This window comes from Lipotes vexillifer, unplaced genomic scaffold, assembly GCF_000442215.2.
Source record: "Lipotes vexillifer unplaced genomic scaffold, Lipotes_vexillifer_v1.1 scaffold154, whole genome shotgun sequence".
NCBI lineage: Eukaryota > Metazoa > Chordata > Mammalia > Artiodactyla > Lipotidae > Lipotes > Lipotes vexillifer.
In genome coordinates, this window is record NW_006783737.1 from 630,859 (window position 1) to 636,858 (window position 6,000).

General features: G+C 42.4%; 1 protein-coding gene across 1 annotated transcript in view; it reads right to left on the reverse strand.

The window, feature by feature from the left end:
• The window catches only part of GPC6 (glypican 6), a 1,088,719-nt gene that overhangs the window by 208,691 nt on the left and 874,028 nt on the right, over window positions 1–6,000 (reverse strand). The window lies entirely within an intron of this gene.

Below are 6,000 nucleotides of genomic sequence, written 5' to 3' on the forward strand. Positions count from 1 at the left end.
GAAAACCTATAGGAGCACATGATTTATTCATTCTGTGCCATTTATTTCCAGAGAACTAAAATCATATGAAACTAGTAGCCTTTTCTATCAGCATAAATGAAAAGCTGTAAGACGATGTCAGTTGAGTAGGCTATTGCGGTAGTTGGTAATCAACACGATTATGAAAGATTAAGGCTTCTCCCTTTAAAGCATTCCCGAGCACTTTGCAGCTATGTTCCCACCGATCGTCGTAACATCGACACAGCAAATGGAAAATTTCTAAGTGTTTGTTACAGGCAGAAGAAGGGAACGACAGAAAGTACATGAGTTTTCCATGCTTCCCTCCACTTGCCACCAACTTTGCATATGAGAAACAGGGCACTGACTATTAGAAGCAGGACATTTGATCATCAGATAGAGAAGGAGTGATTAAAGCCGGTGACGTTTTCAGAGCCCCAACTTGAGATGACTGGGGGCTAATGCGTGCTAACTCTGGTACTCACTGAAACCTCAAGTGTTGGTATTTCTAAAACTGGAGAATCACTACCCCAACTTTACACCACCGGGCCTTGGGATGAAACAGCTCGGAACACACTTGTGAAGAGCCCTCTTGGGATCAGCTATCTCACAGAATCAAATATTTTAGGAAGGAATCTTTGAAGTCATTAATCCAACCAGCCCACTGACGCTTGAATTACCTCCACAACGTTCTCACTCCTGGGACTGCCCGCTCCATCCTTACACATTCTGACCACATAAAAGTTCTTTTCCTTGGTCCGAACTGTACCAAAGAGCCGCACTGAACACACAACTCCTTAAACAAACACAGCTTCTGTACCCTCCTGAGTCTTCTTTCTTCTGGGTTAAATATAGCAATAGCTTGTGCCATCTTCCTATAGCACAGTTTCAAGTCCCCACCCAAACTTGGCCACTGTCTCTTTCATGACCTGCACCTGCCTCTCATCCCTTAAAAGTGTGGAGGACACAAAATCGAACCACCTTCCAACAGATTGGAAGAGTTTTTACGGCTGGATTGACCAGCCATAAAACATGGAGTCAGCTCTTCAAAAAGTTGATGCAGTTTCAGAATTTGTTTTTCCGGTCAACGTGTCTCGTTGTTGGTTGATAATGGCTTCCCGGCCATCCGCTCAGCACCCATGGGTGCTCCTTATAGATACACCCAAGCTGGCAGCCCTTCTCAGATCACTGCCCAGGAAAAGTCACTGGTGATGGCTACCTGAACTTGACCCAACCTAGTTCGTTTTTGTTTGGATAGGCCATGTCTTGTGGCTTCCTTAAGATCTCTGTAGATATATACACATTCATATTAAAACTTATGTATTTATTGACTTATGTTACACTGTTAAGAGGCTTCGAAATGCATGCAGTTTGGTCATTTATATAAAACTGTACATCAGCTCAGTTGTTCAGCCCCTAAAACTGAGACTGTTTTTTCTTAGAGCTGGGCTTGCCGAACTTTTACTGTAAAGAGCCAGAGAGTAATATTTTCAGTTCTGTGGTCCACATGGTCTTTATTGCAATTACTCAAGTCTGCTGTTGAAGTGTGAAAGCGGCCGTAGACAATATGTAAGTGAGTAAGCATGGCTGTGTTTTAATACAACTTTATTTACCAAAACAAGCAGTGAGCAGGATTTGGCCCATGGGCCATTATTTGCTGATCCGAGCCTTTGAGTATCTGAAAGTGTTTTGTGATGATTATTTTTCTCAACATCCTTAACATTGCATGAAAATGGTGTATTCTTAAATGTATTTTAAAGACAGAGGAATTGGGTAACATAGCGAATATGATCATTGGTGAGACGAATTAATATGTACTGTTGATGTAATCTCCCTATTCATCTCTCTACGCAGCACGTGGACTCTCTGAGGTACTCATCTTCATTTGGGAAAAAAATTTCAGTAACAGCTCACTTCTTTTATCATCTGGTGGCTACCTTCATCACATAAATTTGATCATAATGACCCCATAAAACTAAAGTCTAACAAAAACCTCTGTTATCATTACCCTTTGTGCTCGAGGGCAGGCTGCTGCTGTGAGGGGCATGTGGGTACAGTTTGGGGGGTATATAAGCAATGGCTCAGTCCTTCCAAACCATTCACCTAAATGACCCAGCCTCCTAAAAAGCAAAACAAACCGAGAATGTCCATCGACTCCACATTTTCATCACTAAAAAAATCCTTTATGGGCTTTGCTGCTGTGTAGCGGGTAAATGCCCTTTCCGTATGGAGCTTCTGCCTTAGGACTTTGCAGTCTCGTGGTCTTTGCTGTTTGGGCTGCTGTAGGGGATTTCTTCCTCCCAGACCTCTGTCATTTTAGCATCAAGAAGAGGATCACTGAAACACATGGATGTGCTCTTCACGCTAACCTGTAGCTCGACAAATGCATTCTGAGCACCTGCTCTGTGCTACGAGCTATGAAAGATGTTAGGAAATCAGAAATGATAAACTAAGGCCTCCAGGAACTCAGGCTGGTAACAACTCAAATGCACAGAAAGACAAATCTCTCGGTTTTACCCCTTAGCAAAATCCCCTTTTTCAACTCAGGCATCCCCTGTCGTGAATATACCTTGGAATTTTCCATTCTTCCCTGAGTTACCTTCCTTAGCGTTTTAATCTAGGAAGCATTTGTTCTTTTGAATGTCATGCAGTGTGACAAATTAGTTCTCTTACATTTACCCAAGCACTTAATAAGCTGCTTCTCGTATGCACCCTTACTCTCCCCAGGTGTTCTCATAGTGGAAGTATAACAGCTTTCCTTACTCTCAGAGAGTCTCCTAATGTTTCATTCGAAAATATTCACAAAACAAAGGTAAAAAAAGATGACGAAAGCGTAAAACAAAAAGTAGATCTGAAATCTATGCTACCTTGGCCGTGTCTTCAATGGTGCCGTGTATGTGGGTGAATTTGCTGTAGTGCTGAGAAAAAATCAGTCTTGTTGATTTATCTGAGAATCAGAATCAGTACATCAGGCCCTGATGGTGGCCAATGGCCTTTTTCTAGGACAGAGAGGTTGACAAGTTGAACGTTTGGCCTCGTCCATCTCAACCGTGCCCAGGTGGAAAGAATCAGAAACTTTAACATTCAGCTAAATTAAAATGGCACAGCCATTTTCACTAGGGAATAATATACAAAATATACAAAGAGCCAATTCCTTATGAAACAGAGTCTCAATATTAAGAACATTCTGTACATATCTCTTTGAGCTCTGGACATAGAATAGGGAGAGAAAAATGATGCAATCCCAGAGGTTGTGTCTGTAAATCCCATTCTTTCCAAATCTCTACTCTCAGGATCTTTGCTAAATGGCCCAAATTAAATGTGATGGTTCAAACGCTCTTGCCGGAGAGTTGTTACAATGTACCTCTGCAAACTCAATGTCCGGAAAGCTCTCATGGCCTCACTTCCATTCTCTTTTGCATTTGCAAACATTTTGGTAATTCTTAAACTGGCATCTTCTGCCAGGTTCAAGTCAGTATATCCCTCTGAAAACATGAAAATCCAGTCAGAATTTGAAGATAGCAAAGAATTAACGCTTGTGGGGAAAATTCAGTGCTCAAAAGGAATTAACTACATTCCCTTTTCAATTTCTCTGTCTTCTGGCTAACTTTCCAAACAGATTTAATCACTCTCCCAGTAGCAGTCACAACCCGAACCTCGCCCCAGTGGCCAGCCACTGGGCTCTGAGGCTGCCGGGCAGCCAGCAGCCTCCTCCCAGAGCTGTCACTCAGCTCCACCAGTTCAGTTCCTCTGGCACCCTTCAGAGGCTAGCTACTGGCGTGAATAAATTCCAAGAGCCCCGGTTAACATGGGGCCATTTCAATGGAATGAATGGTGAAGGTCATCAGGTATGAGGGTTTGATCTCCATCCAGGGAACACAGGTTGCTTTAGGTCTACTCTTCCTTGCATTGGATTAACTACTGTTGCCATTGTTTGTATGTTACTGCTTTCTGGTTGCAAACCATGTGTCTGTTTGTGTCTTCTTTCGGAGCATGCATTACTTCCTGTTCTTTTGGGGGCAGCCACCGGGTTTCTAGAAATTAGCACTCTTTTCTCTTGCCTCCAACAGTAGGGGTGCCAAAGGAAAGCTCTTTTAATCAACTCTGTGCCACGAAAGAACTTGAAGCTGCGACTTGAAAGTTCATCCCCCGAGGTCCTGCCTGCCCCATGTCGAGGCTTCACTTCTCATTCAATTCCTAACGCTCTGAAGCTAATGTGCAATTTTTCATTTTCTCTGGAACTGCGAATGCAGGAAGATGCTCAAGCAGGAGTCTCTGGCAACATCAAAGTGGGCTCAGCACAGCAGTCTTTTCCAGCCACGTGACCTGTTGGCAGCGCTCTGGGTCTCTGCAGAGTGCGAATCTGATTCAAAGGCCAGGACTCAGCCTAACCAACCGCCCCTCCCAATGGCTCGCTTCCTATGGGCATGTCGGGGTTGGCTTTCCTTTATGCCAATCCTTTCTAGTTTTCCTTTGCAATTGGTTACAGAAGAGCCAGTCATATCTTCATCCTCTTTGCATCTGTTTATATGGGGGCAGCATATAAGCTTGTGTCAAGTAGTCATCAGATTCACAATGACTATCTTTTAAATATTCAAGAGGCACTCCCCCGCTCCTTCCTGCCCAGTTCTGGCATTCCAAGATTTCAGTATTGTCTTTCTCCATCTCCTGTATGGCTTTTAGGTTTTCTAAGTAACACGTCTAGCATTTCATCAATGATTGTAATTTCAGAGACAGGATTCTGGAGGTGCAGAGTATTTTAAAGTATTTCGAGCTCTTTGTCTGCCTCCTTCCTGACCAGATTGACCTGTGATCTCATCCTGTGTTCATTTTCGGAGGCTGAGGCACTTCACTCTTGGGAAATTTTATTACACGACAAACGAGGTATGGAAAATGACTGCCACAGCGCCAAGAGAGACAGTTATTTATTTAAGTTACTGGTTTTCTTTTGAAAGTCAGATTAAAAGAGTTGCCTCCTATCCTGTAGTAAATATATTTGTTAAAAGTTAAACTTGGTTGAATCTTCATGAAAGGCAAAACTATAATTTAATTGTATAATGATTTAATTAAAGTCTGACCTCCCTGGTAGAGTACAAGCCCTGGAGGGGTGGCATCACTATCTGTTAGGTTTGCTACCACATCCTAAGGGCCTAACACAGGACTTGGGACATTGTAGGTGTGAATCACTTTTTTTTGGAAAAGTGGTATTTTTTTTCACTTCTCTATATCTGTTTGGCAGTAACCCCCAAACCACGGCATAGCATGATTTAATGAAGTGAGACTTTTTTCTTTTAGGAGAACAGGCTGCCTCTGCCCGTTGGGTTCCTCTACCTTAGGCGTTCAGGGAGCTTGCTCTCTCCATGTGTCCTGACGCTTGTGGCAGGTGGTTCTTACCTGCTTATGGAGCTCTTATGGAGCTGGTCTCACGGATGGAAGTTACTCTGATCCAGCTTCTACCCCATGCCCACCAGGGGTGACACTTGGTGACACTAACTTTGCATTCTGTTACCATGTAGAGGTGTGGATAGCACTCCAGTCTTCAGGAGTGCCAACTTTACCCACAGTACCCAGGACCCACAAAAGTTTAAAGTTTTTAATTTCTTTTAAAATCTGAAGGAAAAAATGAACATCGTAATAATGAATCCCACCTAGATTATATGCATCTTTGTTCCAATGCAGTTGTAAAATATAATTATATATATATATTATATATATATATATAATATATATATATAATATATATATATATATATATATATTATATATATATATATAATATACGTATGTATTTTTTAATGGAGGAAAGGGCCCAGAAAGGCAAAAGTACTCAGGGCCCATGAAAGTCATAATATTGCTCTGGTCCCCAAAGATTTACTTATCAATTAATTCCAGAACATTCTGAAACTTATCACTACTTGGCAGTATTAAAAAAGCTATTCGGGGGGCTTCCCTGGTGGCGCAGTGCTTGAGAGTCCGCCTGCCGATGCAGGAGACGCGGGTTCG